This window comes from Anser brachyrhynchus, assembly GCF_964034855.1.
Source record: "Anser brachyrhynchus genome assembly, chromosome: 3".
NCBI lineage: Eukaryota > Metazoa > Chordata > Aves > Anseriformes > Anatidae > Anser > Anser brachyrhynchus.
Genome location: NC_137696.1, coordinates 86,975,798 through 86,991,942, shown reverse-complemented (window position 1 = coordinate 86,991,942; position 16,145 = coordinate 86,975,798). Strand labels below are relative to the sequence as shown.

At 37.3% G+C, this 16,145-nt stretch overlaps 1 protein-coding gene across 3 annotated transcripts in view; it reads right to left on the bottom strand.

Moving 5' to 3' along the window:
* RNGTT (RNA guanylyltransferase and 5'-phosphatase) overlaps window positions 1-16,145 on the bottom strand; it is a 187,828-nt gene that overhangs the window by 74,740 nt on the left and 96,943 nt on the right. The gene's annotated exons all lie outside the window — the stretch shown is intronic.

The window sequence follows — 16,145 nt, the reverse complement described above, 5'->3', positions numbered from 1 at the left end:
GCCGCTGTGACTACCAGATACTACTGTATTTACTTCTCCAGATGAAATTTTCTTGTAAACTAAGCTTCATAAATCACCAACAGCCTTAAGCTGAAATTAATATAATGGAAGAAGATCAAACCGACATAATTTTCTCCCTCAGCAATACATTTTTAGTATTTTTCCCCTCTAAAAATACAGATAAACACAACTGAGAGATAAGAAGCTAAATAATTTGGAATGACTGTCCAGAAAGACTGGTGAGGGATAGGCTAAATCCACCTTTTGTCCCCAAACCACCTTTTCTTCCTGAAAACTTCAGCACGATCATTGCTAAAAATTACAGTAGTTAGTTTGGCACTAGAATTATGGATACTTTTACCTTTATTTATTTTTTGAACAGGTCTTAATGGGTAAAATTTGATCTAGCTTAGGTAATACAGAGACAGTAGAGTTCTAGGTGCGTACTGAAGCAGCTCCCCAGTAAGCCCCCATTTCCCATATTTCTCCCAAGGTATCCAAACCTTTCCACATGTTTTCAAACCTAATTTCAAAGGACAGGACTCCCTGCCATTTGCCCGTCCTCACTGAATACGATGAGTATTTAGGCATTTCCTGTTCAAGAACTAGGTCATAATTTGCTTTCTATATTTTCATGCTCAGTTACTCTTCAAGTCAATGTATTACCACGTATCCGAAAGACAACTGTTTCTTAAATAAGAACACTTGATATCACTAACGCTGCTTATTTTTGCTATTCTTTCAGGCCTAATGAGGTATTAATGTGCTTAAGAGAAATGCAGTGTTTCAACTGATATGCCACAGCTTGGACTGTGTAAACAGTTTTAATTAAAACAGTTTTAATTCTGTTTTATTTAGTAACTGATTTGCATTATTTTCAATCTGTACTACTTGCAACTTAGAAAACAACATAGAAAACCTTTGGTCAACTGTATTCCTAGACAGCACATGACAAGGCTCAGCTGATGCCTTCTGTGCGTACAAACAATTTTTTAAACTATTGTATAGTTGATAACTTCAAAAATTTAAACATTAATATTCCCTTTCCATTTTGTGTTTAATGAGACTCTGAGACTCTACCCAATTCATCTGCTGAGGACTGTTTGAAACATTACACGGATAGACAAGTCGATGACCAAAGATGAAGAGAAGTCTGAAGACAACTGTTGGGACAAGCAAGATAATACAGAAGCATTCCTGGCCCCACTATTTCGCTTTCTTTTTAGTCTCCTAAAGCAATGTTTATTCTTCTTCTCCTCTGCTCCAGTGAAACAATGAATCTTTGAGAGAGTTTTAGGGAGATCTTCCTTCCTCATTTCATAATTTTATTGTGGAAAAAACTAACAAACAAACAAAAAAAACCTCTTCACTTGAATAAAGCTAGTGATGTTGGAGAAAAATTAATTTTAATTCTGTGAAATGGTTACATGCAGTTTTGTCTTCACATCGGTCATAAAACAGTAAGGTTTTATGAATCTTACTGTTTACATCCTTTCATATGGTTAGAGCTTCATACGTATCAGCCTAAAACTTCTCTCATTTCTCAAAGCCTGATGGTCCCAATCTCTCTTCACCTTCTGTCCTTTCATTCTCACTACCTCTGTCCTAACTCAAGCTTAACTGTAGTCACTTGAATTTACACCAGACAGCGAGGGAAGTCAGTCTCAGAGGACAGAGGAACTTATTTCTTTGTGGATGGTTGGTTTGTGATCAAAGGCTCCCAGAAACCTCACTAAAGTTAGATTGGATCAGCAGGAAGTATTCACCGCTTGACACCTTACAACAAAAGTATCCTTCTTGTAACAAAAGAAGCTCCATGCAATAAGAACCAGTGCCCCCGGCTGACTCACTGCGATAACCTGATTTGTAAGTTGGATAATTTATGGGTATTAGAGACCACATTTGTAGCAGCTACGACCTGTAAATTTAAGGCTTCATCAGAACATCGGCTGTGTTGACATTTTTCTCAGGCCACAATAAGAATCGGTATACCAGGAACAGCATTGCCACAAATCACCTTAGAGCTCATGAAGATTAATGAAAACTACCAACGCTAAATAGAAAGATGCAAAAATATATTCCTTCTTCAGGAACGTCAATCTTGGAAAAGAAGAAACAAGCCTTACATCAAGAGGCAGGCAGTGAGCTAATCTGAACATAAGGAGAAACGTACAAGTACAAACTAAGAAATCGCAGCATGCTGGTCTCAGACGTAGTCTAATTTCTCTTTTTAATTCCAGAGCTAAAAAGCCCCTAGAGCTGAACAGATCCGCATGAAAGATGATACACAGAATTGCCAGCAGGATTTTTTGTACATGTTGCCAAATGTATGTTACACAAAATTGTCATTAAGGGCTAGCTTATTACATTTTAGAGGGCTACAAATCTCCTTGAATTAAATATTTATGAGTCTGTCTTAGAATACTGAATCTTGCAGTATTTTGAAAGAAACAACAGAAAGTGGCCTTTTAAACTACGTATTCAAATACATAAACTATAAACTGATGAATTTTAATTATATTAAACTCATCGTTACATATGCAGATTAAAATAGCAAAAAACATACTTTGCATCCTTAGTTTCACAAGGAAAGATTCGTACAAATTTTCTCAAGACCAAGAAAGTAAACCCAACCGCTGGAACTCAGCATGCGCTTCGCAGTCCTTCGGCTTTGCTAGCAGCAAGCTGATATGCTTGGAGTTGAAAAACAAAGCAAAAAAAAAAAAGCGTTCCCTGAAAAAAACAGCATGTAATTTTTCTTTCAAGTGTTCTGCCACAAGACTACTACAATTAAAAGCTGCGTTTTGAGGAGAGTAATTTGGATAATGAGGAGCGAAAAGTCCTCCTGTAGGGGGAAGAAACGGCATGCTGAAGGAGAAAATGGCACAGACCTGCCTGCTCTTGGTGAGAAATTAATCCTTGCAGTTTTGGCTTAGGAACAAGCTCTGGTTAAGCGCCAAGAATTGCATAGGATAGCTATTTCCTGAGCATTACAAGTAAAGGAAGAAGAAGTTTAGGTTGTATTAAAAGAAGCCACTCGGAGAACTTCGGTTACTCCAAAGGTTAGTTGCTGTCCTTCTTAGAGAGCGACATTCTCACGTTAAAAGCAGTGGTTCTCAAAACAGTTGTTAATCTTGCCTTGTGAACAGTCTGAATACACAACCAATAGTTGTATTTTCACAACTACAACAGCAGAACAGCTTCCAATGGTTCCCAATCTCGGTCACTTTTTCCCCTTTTATTTCTCTTAAATGTTTCCTCTCCTTTAATTATACCAAGAGTTAAACCATTCATCCAGCTATGCCCTGAGCAGGCAAGCAGCTGAAGGTACACAGAATTAGAGGAGAGGGTAAATGACAATTATGCTTAACAAACCCAAATCATAACAAGGTTAGCAGTTTTAAACCTGCTACAAGTAGTGATGGGGGAACAAAAAGAGTGATAATGTATTTAAAAGACAAAATTCTGTTTCTTAAGCAAGAGAACTATCTTCATGGGGCCGATTCGCTTACATCCATCAAGTAAGCATTGAAATGTTCAATGAACAGTCACTGGACAGTTCTGGGAGAAGCAGACACACCTGAGACACTTTACAAGCAGCTTTCTTCATATCTGATATCCTTCTAAGAGGTTTTTCCACTTACTCATTTTCCCCTGCATCCTTTTTGCTACTGTGATAGAAGGAGAGAGCCCTTCAGAATCTCTGGAACATTGAGCCGAGTAGCTCTGTCACAACTGAGAACGGTGTAGAAAAAATAAAAAATCACTAAATCAAGCAGGAATCTGTGACAATGTTTGGAACATGTTTTACAAAGCCCCTGTCACCCCCAAGATCAAGCGAGTTTATCATTAAGCAGTACCTGTCACCAACATCTTTCCAATGCAAACGCTACCAAAATACAAAGAGATAGTAATGAGCATGCTGGTGGGAGCTCTGAGCCAATAAACCCCACTTCTGCGAAAGAGCATCACATTTGCAAAACAACTTCAATAGCATCCTTCAGAAGTGTTCTAATAGACTGAGAGAGGAAAGGTACAGAGATGGCAGCAGAGCGAACAAATCTACCTGCCACCGGCCCAGCAGGTATTCCAAAAAGGATTAGAGGCTCACGTTGAGCTACACCTCTGCTGACACCAGGAACAGTGAGTTCCTGCTCATTTTATGAGCTGTCTCACCAGAAAACTTTCTGCTGTGTACAGATGTGCACTCTCCTCCTCAACACAAGGAGGACATGACTTTCATAGACCAAAGCGTTCAAAAAGTTTTTTTCTTTAAATGGAGTAATTTTCAATTCTGAGTGAAGAACCTGAATCTTACAATTAGCAGACAGTTGGACAGTGGTTGTGGTTTTTGCAAAAAGGTCTACAATCTCCATTTAAGTGGAAACCAAAGACATCTTAGCCTAAAAAAATAAACAAAACACTATTACAAGGATTGTGATAAAAGCTGAGAGAGGGTATTAGGTGAAATACCATCCCTCATTTACCAAAATACTAATACAGGTGGAGCAAAGTTTTAATTGCATTACACAGACAATTCCGAGACTTTTTAAAATATGAAACCTCTGAAAAAAATGGGTTTCCGGACGGATATCAGCTTAAGCGTTGACGCTTGTTTATAACTGTGACAAACAGACATACTAAAAAATAATTTGCTCCAAGTATCACAAGCTCACAAAGGATCAAAGTTTTAGACTCCCACTTGCAACCAGTGAAAAAGACCATTAATAAAACCTCTGGGATGCTGAAAACTGATTAGAACAGAAGAGTGGTATACAAAGGGAAAAAACAGTCAACAGTTCATTAGGAACAGAGGACAAGCAATTTTGTGCCGGGGTGGCGAAAGAATACCAAATAGTGTTTAACTGCATCCCTCCTCCCCAGCTCCCTTTGTACAGGAGAGAGCAGGGGACGCAGCAGTGTTCAGCAAGCAAAACCACTGCCAAGCTCCCTACATTCACGTGCCTGGGAATTATACCCACCTGCACTGACGTGTGTGCACTCCTGTGCTTTTAGCTATGTATGTGACTGCAGTCAGAAAGTTTCAACAGGGTAACGCAAAAGCTGCCAGTAGGTTACCATGATATTGCCATAATTACTGTTCTGGGGAAAAACAGTAATAAAAGCACTTTTTTTTCCCCCCACTCTAAGAAAAAAATGGATTTTTTTTTTTTACATTTACCCCGAGCCAGTAACTAAACTACAACATGAGTTGATTTACAGTTCTACTGCTCTCCAAAATTCCAGTACCACGCAGGCCTCACAAAATAAAGCCATTAGCTAAACAGCGAAACTAATTTTTTTTCTAAAACCAGTAAATTTTCCCTTTACTTCTTAACTAGCTACGGATTTTCTTTAATTAACCAAAATGTAGCTAAGCAGAGCACATTTAATCCAGTTAAAACTGAGCTGGAATATCTAAACTAGTTAAAAATAAAGATGCTAAAATGCTAAAAGTTTTAATAACTTTTCATCCACTTTTTTTTTTTTCCTGGTCAGTCCAGTCACCATTAATGTTCCTAAGGAATTAGTTAATACATGTTTGCAGTGAGACACTGGAAGGCTTTGGAAGTAATGAAATAACAGCCACCAAATTTGACAGAGGACAAAACTCGACTTTTTTTTTTGAAGGCCTAGCTAAATAAGCAAGCAAATGTCATGGAAACAGGAGCTCTCGCCATGGTAACACCATCCCTGGTATGGCAGCTAGCCACTCTAATTTCTAACATGCTCCAAGACAAGGTACCAGCTTACTTCCATTTTTCACTTCAGTGTATTTCCATAACGTCCCATACATCCAGTCGCTGTAAAGCTTTAATAAAAACATTAATAGTTCATAAGCATGCAATATTAAAGCCAAAGCAGAACATAAGCGTAGGGGAGAACTGATTAACTGTATTAAAGCAAGTCTGAGTAAGTCTTTGAGAAAAACAAGAGACTGATGGCTACACGAAGAACAATTATATTACAGATGTTTCCCATCACGCCATCTGACTCATGCAACAATTGTCAGATGCGTGAGCATCTTGCAGGAAATACAGAAGGATCTTTAATATAAAAAGGTACAATCCATAATTGCAGTTACGTAATCCTTGCTACCCGCCTTTATACAGAAGTTCAAACTTTTAGCAACCTACCAAAACTCTCAAAACCAGCTGAAGACTCTTTAGGAGCACGGTAGCTGCTCTCCAGAGATGTGCCAGCTTAGTGCATAGCAATCAGAGCCACGTGAATGACTTTCGATGAATAATTTATCTGACAAATTAGGTCCACTTCGTGAAGTATCTGTATGCAGCTGATGACTCTGACAAAAACCACTATCCAAATTTATGCTACAACAATGCTTGCCGAGTATGTTTTCCGATTTGATTACCAATGCTACAAGTTTCACTTCTCTAACTGATACTAGATGCAACTCAGATGGTGTAACGTGCCCACCCATTCAAGAAACTGAAAAGGCTCAGCAGTACAAGCATGTAGAATAAATAAATACATTCCCTATATTTGCAAGTAAAATACTAGGTTTTACATAAACACGTACAGCAGTCATAGAAAATGCAGCTTATCTTGCAAAAGTCTTGAAATGCGAACAAATATTCACAAAAATAGCCTACCTGGTTGTTCTGGTCCACGTGCAAGTTATGAAAAGTACATTCACGATCTTTTCTGGTTCAAGTATTTTAATGAAATGTAAAGTTTAAATCAAAACCTCTAAGAATGAAGAAAACATCATGATCGTATTACTCTGAAAATGTGAAAAAAGCTATATTGGTAACTCTCATCTGAAAAATTACATAGAAAATACTCAGTTTTGTTTGCATACCTAACCAAGAGGTGCAAGAAGTATTTTCTACGGTTTTATTATATGGAAATAGTACTGTGCTCTGCATTTGAAAGTGTTGCTGATGTTCCTCTCAAAAACAAAACATTCTCCCAAAACTATACTGATGGTCTGGAAAAATGTCCTGAAGGTTTTATGAAAAGGATATACCTGGTGTGGTCCACTGCACACCTAAATATTTGTCAAACAGAAAAATCTGTATAATTATCTGAAAGTTATACATTTTTATACTCTGTAAATAACACGCAAGTCGTAACATAAAAACACCAAACAAACCCGAATTTGCTTACTAGCTAATTCAGCTGATGCTAAGACTGTTGCACAGGAATTTATTGCCTAAAAACTAGCAAAACCTGACCTCTGCCATACTTTTCTCCAACTAAACCTTCACTTTTCCCTCACCTTTGCTCACTACAGAATGCATCAGATATCTTCTAAAACAAATTTGGAGAGAAATTTTGAACTTTACATGATATACATCAAGACAAGGAAGGAACAACCCTGAGGGTCTTGTTAACCTTATAGTAAACCTTTTACACCTACTTTGAACTCATCTTATGAGCACTGGATCCTGTGATCAATTTACAGTTGCCAAACAATGAAGCATTTCTGAAACTACATTTTATTAAGCTATTTTTTTATTCTCCTGTTGTTTTATTTCCTCATTACTAGCAGAACGAGCCATATTTTCACGTAGCAATGGCAACATCAATTCACAGTCTGACAAGTCCCTAAGACACACATTTTAATTGCTCTCACAAGCTAATAGTTCTCTCTAGAGAACCACATTTTGCATAAAATTCACGTCTTGTTTCAGTGGTTGGATGAATATACACATCCAAGATGATCTTGGGATTTCCAGCAATCTTTGTTTGGAAACAAACAACCTACTGGTTGTCAGTTCAAACTCGTCAAAACTTTCAGATAATGTTTTACAAGTGTATTGTTTCTTTAATGAACGATCCAAAGTACACAGAATATCTGCATTTCTGAGGGCTGGGGTGTTTCCAGCTAGGCCTTTTACTCTTTTTCCCCTTTCAGAAGGAACCAGCAGACACACTGCAGTTGTACATCCCTCCGTCTTGGTGGAAAGCTTCTACAGTAACATGGATCAGAAGAGAGTTTTATGTCAGAAAGACAACTGGCAGCATTAAGAGAAAACAAGATTTTGTTTTCTGATTATCTGCAGTAATTACGGAAGTAGTTTGCATTGGTTTCATATCTCTGACTTCTGCCAATTATGGCACGATGCCCAGCACTGCCCTTCCAGCTCTATACTTCGAAGAGTGTAACCTGCACGATGCAATCACATCTAAATTATTCAGCACGCATGGCAGTGGAAGAGAATGGACTTTTCTTAAAAAACAATAGACAGCTTTCATATTAAGCTCAAGACTTGCATTTTTAATTGTTCCATTTTAATGGAGCTGTTTTACTATTTTGGAAACGTCAAGGACTGTGAGAGCTAATGAATGGAATTACAACTGAAACTCAAAGTTACCAGAAGCCAAAATGAGATCAAGTTATCACAACAGTGTCCTGCTGTACCTCCTCAATACGCAATGTAATTCAGCAGGCACCTCTGAGCCTGGCAGAGCATACTGTGAGCCTTGAGGACCATAGTGTGTTCTGCACAGGACACTGTTAGATAGCTAAGTGTATATAATTTTAAAATGTTAGCAAAAATACACAGCTGCATTCCATGATTTATCTGATAATACGTGTTAGCATCTAAAATAAAAGGTGTATTTTGCTAATTGCAAAAATTCAGTTACCCATTTGTGATATTGATCTTCCATTTTCAAATTTACTATTTGTAGCAAGAGAGTATACATTTCAAATAACGTAAAATAGTGTTCTACTTTAATTTAAAGAAAGTCTCTTTACATTAAGCATTTTGACCATCCATATGCCAAAATGCAAGTGCCAATATTCCTCTGAAAGCAACCCTGCTTGCACAAATCTCAGGTACGTACATCATCTTCCTGATATATCGGGATGCTACTTACACTAAAACAGCAGGATGAAGATCTCCTTAAATATTCTGCTTTATCCTGATACAAACCACTATTTTTACTTTACTGCTATGCCCCTGAGTAAGAAAAAATAAGAGCATTTCATGAAAGATCTTCATCAAAATTAAAAAGGCCTCTTGGCTGTCTTGTCTTGGCATGCAAGGGAGAAAGTTTGGGAAGAAAATCCCAACAAGGTAGTGCTTTCAGGTATTTTCTTTCCTAAATCTTTTCAGTTTGAAAAGTATATAGATGAGGCTTTTTGAGATTACATGAGGAATTCTGTTTGTTGATAACTATTCAAGGATATGAAGAAAAGAGACTGTTGTCGGTTACCTTCCACTGTACCTTCCAGTTTCCAGGTCACTCCTGCTCTACCAAATTTTCAGCAGTGGTAAGATTGTTGTAAGATTCAGGATGAGTGGGAGCACTGCCGCGGAAACAACTGATCATTGTGCTAATGGCAGCCTATGTTAAGGATCAAGAGCTGAATAGACAGCTATAATCTAGTAAAGAATTCTCATTGACTCAAAGCAGAACCTCTCCTAGACTTTCCTATCCAGTCATTAAATGGAGTTTTGTTTTTCAGAGCTGACCCACCACACGTGTAAGTTAACAGTTTGAGGAACACAGACTTACTCTCTCAAAAGCATGCATATTTTGTAGAGACTGAACAATTGGTTTGGTATTCTCACCTGAATATCATGTTTACAGTACGTATGCCTAACAGGTATTTCTTTTAGCTAGCAAATATGTGCAATCTGACAGTTGTGAGCATGACAGCAAGTGCACTCAAGCAGCTCCTTGGAAGGACTTTGAGACAAAGCAGATATGCAAAAAATCGTATTTGAAAGCCCTTGCAAATGATGATTCTGCCTATCCTAACACAAAATACATCTTTGTTTTCCCAACATTTAAAACAGCAGCATCCAGAAAAGACATTTTTTCAGAGAAACTCTCAAATGAAACATATACAGACACCACCATATTAATGGCAAGTGGCAATGCTGAGGATAATTAGCACACAGATCATAAAATACAAGAAATAGACCTTTCCTGCCTAATGCCATTGACAGACACAATGATTAAACTGCACAACAGAAATTGAAGAGCCTATTTAGATTGCTACTATAAACGTGATTCATTGCTTGAGAGATCAGAATTTCAGGTGGCATAGGTCATAAGCAAACAAATGAGATAACTTACTGAATAGAGCTAGCACTTCCCTTAGGTAGTCAGACTTAAGGCGCTGACATCTACTCAGACATAAAGGAAGTCAGGATAAACAATTTTGGCAAACGGCATAAACATTTGCTTCTCTAAATGTAGCAGAGGACCAATAGCAGAAATTTAAGCGAGGACAACTCTGCTACATCATCTCCTTATTAAATTCAGAGCTAAAAATGACTCATAACTTCTCCCCCTTTCTGGCCATTTTTTGACAAGTGTGGATGCTAGGATTTTGTATCTGTAAGACACGATCCCGAGGAGCCAATTATCTCAGATTCTTGGAAAGTAAGTGGAAATCATAAAAGTTTACTAGGTTTGCAAATCATGGCACTTTCATCTCGAGTCTAACAACTCAATTACATGAAGTCTAATGAGTTTAACTAGATGCTACTCATTGCTGTTTAAGTTCACGTTTCTGTTGTTACTGTTCCTTCATTTTCTGGCTTTTCTAATTTTCAAAAAAGGTATAAAACAAATCACCTCGAGATAGCAAAGCCAAACTTGAATTGGTATATAAAAAAATTTCTTGTATAGTCACAGAAAAAAAGCTCTACGAAATACCGTGCATTGCTAATACGTTTTAGTACGTTCATAAAGCATATGATACGATGGTATATTTGAGATATGACTAGCAATTTAAGAGACGAACTGCGAGGAACATTGCCATGGCAATTGAATATAACAACTATTCATAGGCAGAAAAGAGTTGTAAAGCTCAGTGGCATTTCAGGAGATTGACAGCAACTTCTCTGTTAAAGGAAAACCTGCAGCAGCACGAAAAGTGCACGCTGACATGACAACAGCAACCCCTGACTAGTAATAGATTCAGTCATGAACATTCCTGCTACAGAGGAAATCACATTTAGTAATGAGTCATTCTAAAGATACACGAAAGGTTTTAGTAGTATGGGTCAACACAAAGACTGATGAAAATAATCCTCGCCTGATTCTCTTCCTTTATGCTACGAACTCTATGTAAATAAATAAATAAATAAATAAGGGAATCTTAGCACCTATACTAAGAAATCACTACAAAATTAGAAAGCTAAATCCAGGAAGTTGTATACTTGTTTGAGGGGAAAAAATGATGTTATGATTGTTCCTAAGCCTTTATATATCATCTTTGGTACTGGGACTACATCTGGGCCTATCTGAAGCCATTATTTGCTGTTGCAATAAAAATATTTCACAACAATTGATGCCCTATCACCCACAGACATGATGTTTAAGTTTCAAAAACAGGTCAAAACTGACTTGGTGTATATTACAAATGATCCAACAAAACATACTGCGGAAGGAAAGGCTTACCGATTATATAGGATAATATATGGCACTGTTTAAGGAAAGAAAACACGGCCTTTTGGAGATATGTCATTTGGTGGTATCTTTAGCAGGTATTTCATTCAACGTTAACTTCAGAGATCTGGGGGTAAACTTTTACAACGGCAGAACAGAAGAACACAGCCTAATATACAATCATAATAGGACAAATAATTGACAGGCAACCAAGCATTTCAGACCACCACTAAGTCTGCCAAAGGGTGGCAAGGAAGATGTATTAAAAACTCATGCAACGTTAGACAGTAATAAAAATCTGTTCGTTATTCTCCTTTCATTTTAAAGGCTAAACTTTTTGTTAGCATTCAGTATTGAGAGTTTTGAGTTAAATAATTCAGCCATTCTTTAAAATAACATTTATCTTAGAACAGAGCTCAGCGGCTGTCCTTCTTCCTTCCCTGGAAAAACCCCAAGCCCACACAACTGGATTTTATGCCTCGTCCAAAATAAGAGCACAGAGAAGTATCAAACAGAATTCGGCCTGAACCAAAAGCAAAAAACATCACAGAGCTCATGAGACAAAAAGATTAGAAAGAAGAGAGTAAGTTCTGATGCAAGTTTTCCACAAATCCTCAAACTGTCCTTAAGCCTTCCTAACTGATGGCCCACAAGCCTCCTTTTAGGCTCCTGAAAAAAATAAAAATAATTCCCTCCATCCTTTTCCCAAGCAAGGTAAAATAACAATAGTTATAGCCAGCAAGAACATCAGTTGTTAAGAGATTGCTAGCACAAAAATTAGATAGTCACAGGCAGATACCTAGCGAGGGTATGATTTACAAGGCAGATAACACAAGTAATTTCACTGATGAGTGGGCACCGGTCAGAGCTAATTCTGCCATCATAAGATAAGAGGCCATTTTTGAGATTTCCATTAAAAACACACAGGTTGGCAAACTGCAAATGTTCTAAAACAAATGTACAGTGCTGATCCCTGTTTTTAAGTAACCTTTCAGAAAAAAGTGGTCGAAAGCTTCCTGTTTTTACACAACAATTCAGAGCCTGTGAATAAGGTGTTTGGCTTTTGCCTGCCAACTAATTTGCTCTTTGTCTGGGGCACAATCACAGGGCAACGTACCTGTCCATGAAGTTTCTTGCTGGCCTGTTTCACTCCTCCTAATTAGCATTTAGCTTCGGTCCCTGCTCTGCAAACCTGTTACATGTAGGGGGATCAGAAAGCTGATCAGATGGAATGGAGCTGACTTAACCATATGGGAGCTATATCAGGAGCATCTCAAATGGAGAGAAAATGATGCGGAGAAAAGGAGCATTAGGGAGAAATGACTTGAAAGGGAAACCAAAAGGAATGTGGATAAAAAGGCTACTGGGTAGAGAGGATGCATGGAGAGGAAACAAAGGAAAGGAAAAGAGTACAAAGGGAAGAAGAGAAACAATAGTAAGAAAACATTGTCTTATATTTGTCTCTCACCATGGAGTTGTCAGAGAATGGTTGGTATGACAGGGGTGTGCAGGGTTACTGTGAAGCACACATCACATCAAATCACCTAGAAAGCATTCTTAAATTATCAAACAAAACAAAAACCCTCCATCCCTTCCACTAACCATGTTCTTCTCATGATCTGTGAAAGTTTTTTATCTTCTGAAAACAGAGAAAGAAGGGAAGAAGAAAGGAGGCCTCAGTCACTGCCCTTTAATTGCAGTCGTGAAACTAAAGCACTTAGCACAGCCTGGGTAATACGCAGTATAAATAACAATTCAGGTAGCTGATGAATTAATTAGGAACAATAATGCACAGCTAGCATGATCTTGCAAAACAAACTGAGCTGCACAGACAGGAAACAACCTCCTTACTCCTTAATGTTGTTTCTACCATCACCAGTCACAGTGCAAAACAATTTCTGCTTCAGTACAAGAAGCTTGCTATTCATAATAAGAGTTTAAAGAAAAAAAAACTGACAGAAGAAAATAAACCCTATCATACCTAACTGAAACCATAACTTTGGCGGTTAAACCTTGTCACAAATCCTCTTTCACCAAAGCGTGAACATTCCTCAGAGCCGAACTAATTCGCAGCCACTTTGATGATGAATCTCTTCAAACCCAAAAGAAAAGTGAGGAAACCCAGAGCTTTTAGAGGCTGCAGAAATCATTCTTATTCACAAGTAATTTCAGGTATTTTGATGTTTCTTTTATGACATAATTAAACCAAAACTTCAAAGCAATCAAAATATTCTTTCTCCATCTGTTTCTGATACCAGTGTTGCCTATAACTAGTGACGAATATATCCACACACTCAGGTCTGGATAGCTGTATCTGAGACCAGAGATGAAGAGAAACTTTTGACTAAACACAGAAAAAGACTTTCAAACAGACTGAACTAATGAGTTCAACATTCTTTATATTAAATAACGAGTTAACTTCTACATTCTCAGTTAACTCCTAGAAGCATGGAAATTGTTTTTCCCCACAAATTGTCCTGTCTGTAAATGGTCACATTTCATTCTCTGCTGCCACTTCATCCTTCTTTTTGACCTTGCTCCAATTGCTGTTGACTTTTGCTTTCTCCTTCCTCAAAACACACACGAGACTTCAGGAGCTCCCAAAAGATTTTCCATGAACTTCCCTGTTTCTCTGTAAGTCAGCAGCATTTCTGTCTGCCTCTTTTCCTTACAAGATCAAGTACATCAACAGAATAGTTGTTGAAAATTGTTTTACTGTGGATATGCCATGGTCTCTTCACTTGAGACAAACTGGTTTATTTAGGTCTGTAAGTCTCACCATGACCAAAATTCAGCCTCTGCCCCACTCAACAACAGGTACCTTTCTCTGAAACATAACGTAATACATCACACATATAACTGCAACTAGAATACAAAAAGAAAAATTATTTCAGGTAGTGTTCTCATGGGATCGTTTATGAATTATTATATTCTGTGGCCTTTGTGTTGTTGCCTATTACTTTGTTCCCTGTTACATAAAACAAAATTTTAAAAAAATCAGCATCAGCTATCTGTATCAACTTCACCGTTTCTAATTAAACAATTTTAGCACTTATTTCCCAATAGGTGTACAACCATTTGTTTTACACTAAATGTATTACTTATATTTTCTCAACTACACAAACAACTGAGAAAACTGTATACTGCTTCATCTAGGAAAACTGGTTTAATAACAGATGTAATGAACTTTATTTCATAAAACCTGAAATAATGCTGAAATTTGAGCATTAAATTGGACTAAACAAATATAACCCATATTTTAAAGATGAAAAACCTTTATAAAGCATTTATGCAAGAAAATGAGTTTTTTATTGGGTTATAAATTTCTGAGTATGCTAAATCAGAAAATACAAGTTCTAGAAATACAAAACATCAGATATTAATTTCCTGCAACAGCAAAAATTAGAAACACACATTCTGCAGTAATTTCATTTTAAGTAGAAAACATAATTTCAAGTTTAGCTATAGTAACTCTCCATAGCTTAAACTCTAATATTCAGAGAAGTGGTTCTGAGAAGCCTTTACAGTTGCTTTAAATTTTAACAATATTATATGGACTAAGGTATCAGGACTTCTGATATATAAATTTGCTTTGCACTAGTAGCTTTTCTTTGAATTTGAAATAGCTATATACTAAAAAAAAAAAAAAAGAAAAAAAAGTATGTGGCCTAGTTGATCGTTTGTTTTGTGGCTAGCTGAAGTAAAACTTGCAATAAAGATCAGAGGTTAATGATATTTCCAGATGGGAGTGTCATCACCCTTACTAAGATCTGCAATATAGGAAGTATGCCAGAAAAAAAAAGTGTTTTAGCTGGAAAACTAAATACAAATGTTTTCTACGAGTAACTTTAAGGATAGAATTATCTGTCAAATTTGAAATCAAATACAATTCCTAATCTTACAAGCCAAGAATAAAGTGAATATTGAGTGATGTTACAGTCACAACCCACCAACCTACAATACACATTGCAGTACGCCATTGTACCCAAATCAGTAGTAGTGCTAGTAGGCTAAGAGGTCCGTTACTGAATTCCTTTAAAGACAGTTTTCCTGCCTGAGAACTACATATTTACATTACTTTTTCTAGTCTGCAGAAATGTGGTGACTCCCCCCACACTGTAGTCACATACCTTTATATCGGCTCAAATACATATCACAGAATCATAGAATCATTAGGGTTGGAAAAGACCTCCAAGATCATCTGGTCCAACCAGATCCCCTACCACCGATGTCACCCACTGAACCATGTCCCTAAGCACCACGTCCAACCTTTCCTTGAACACCCCCAGGGACCACCACCTCCCTAGGCCACCTGTTCCAATGCCCAACTATTCTTTCTGAGAATAAATGTCTCCTAATTTCCAACCTGAACCTCCCTGGCGCAACTTGAGGCCATTCCCTCTTGTCCTATCACGCTTTAATTGCACTAAAAAACAACATGCATCATAAATGTTACTAAAATTTTAAATGCGTGAAATATCCTTGGGAAAGAAAAATAATGCAAGAACTCAAATCAATGACAAAGATTCACAGAACTCATGCAGTCAGAAAAAATTCCTTCTTTATCATACTACAATCATCATGAACAAAAAATCCACAAGATGATTCCTGAAAATTATTACCACCAAGTAATCCACAGTCGCATATATTACAACTGTGATTGCAATTACCTGAATTTAAGTAGTCCGAGGAACTGCAAAAATCAGAACTAAATTCAAAAAGTCATCCCAACCAAAACAAAGATTAGGTAGTAGATAAGAGGATGA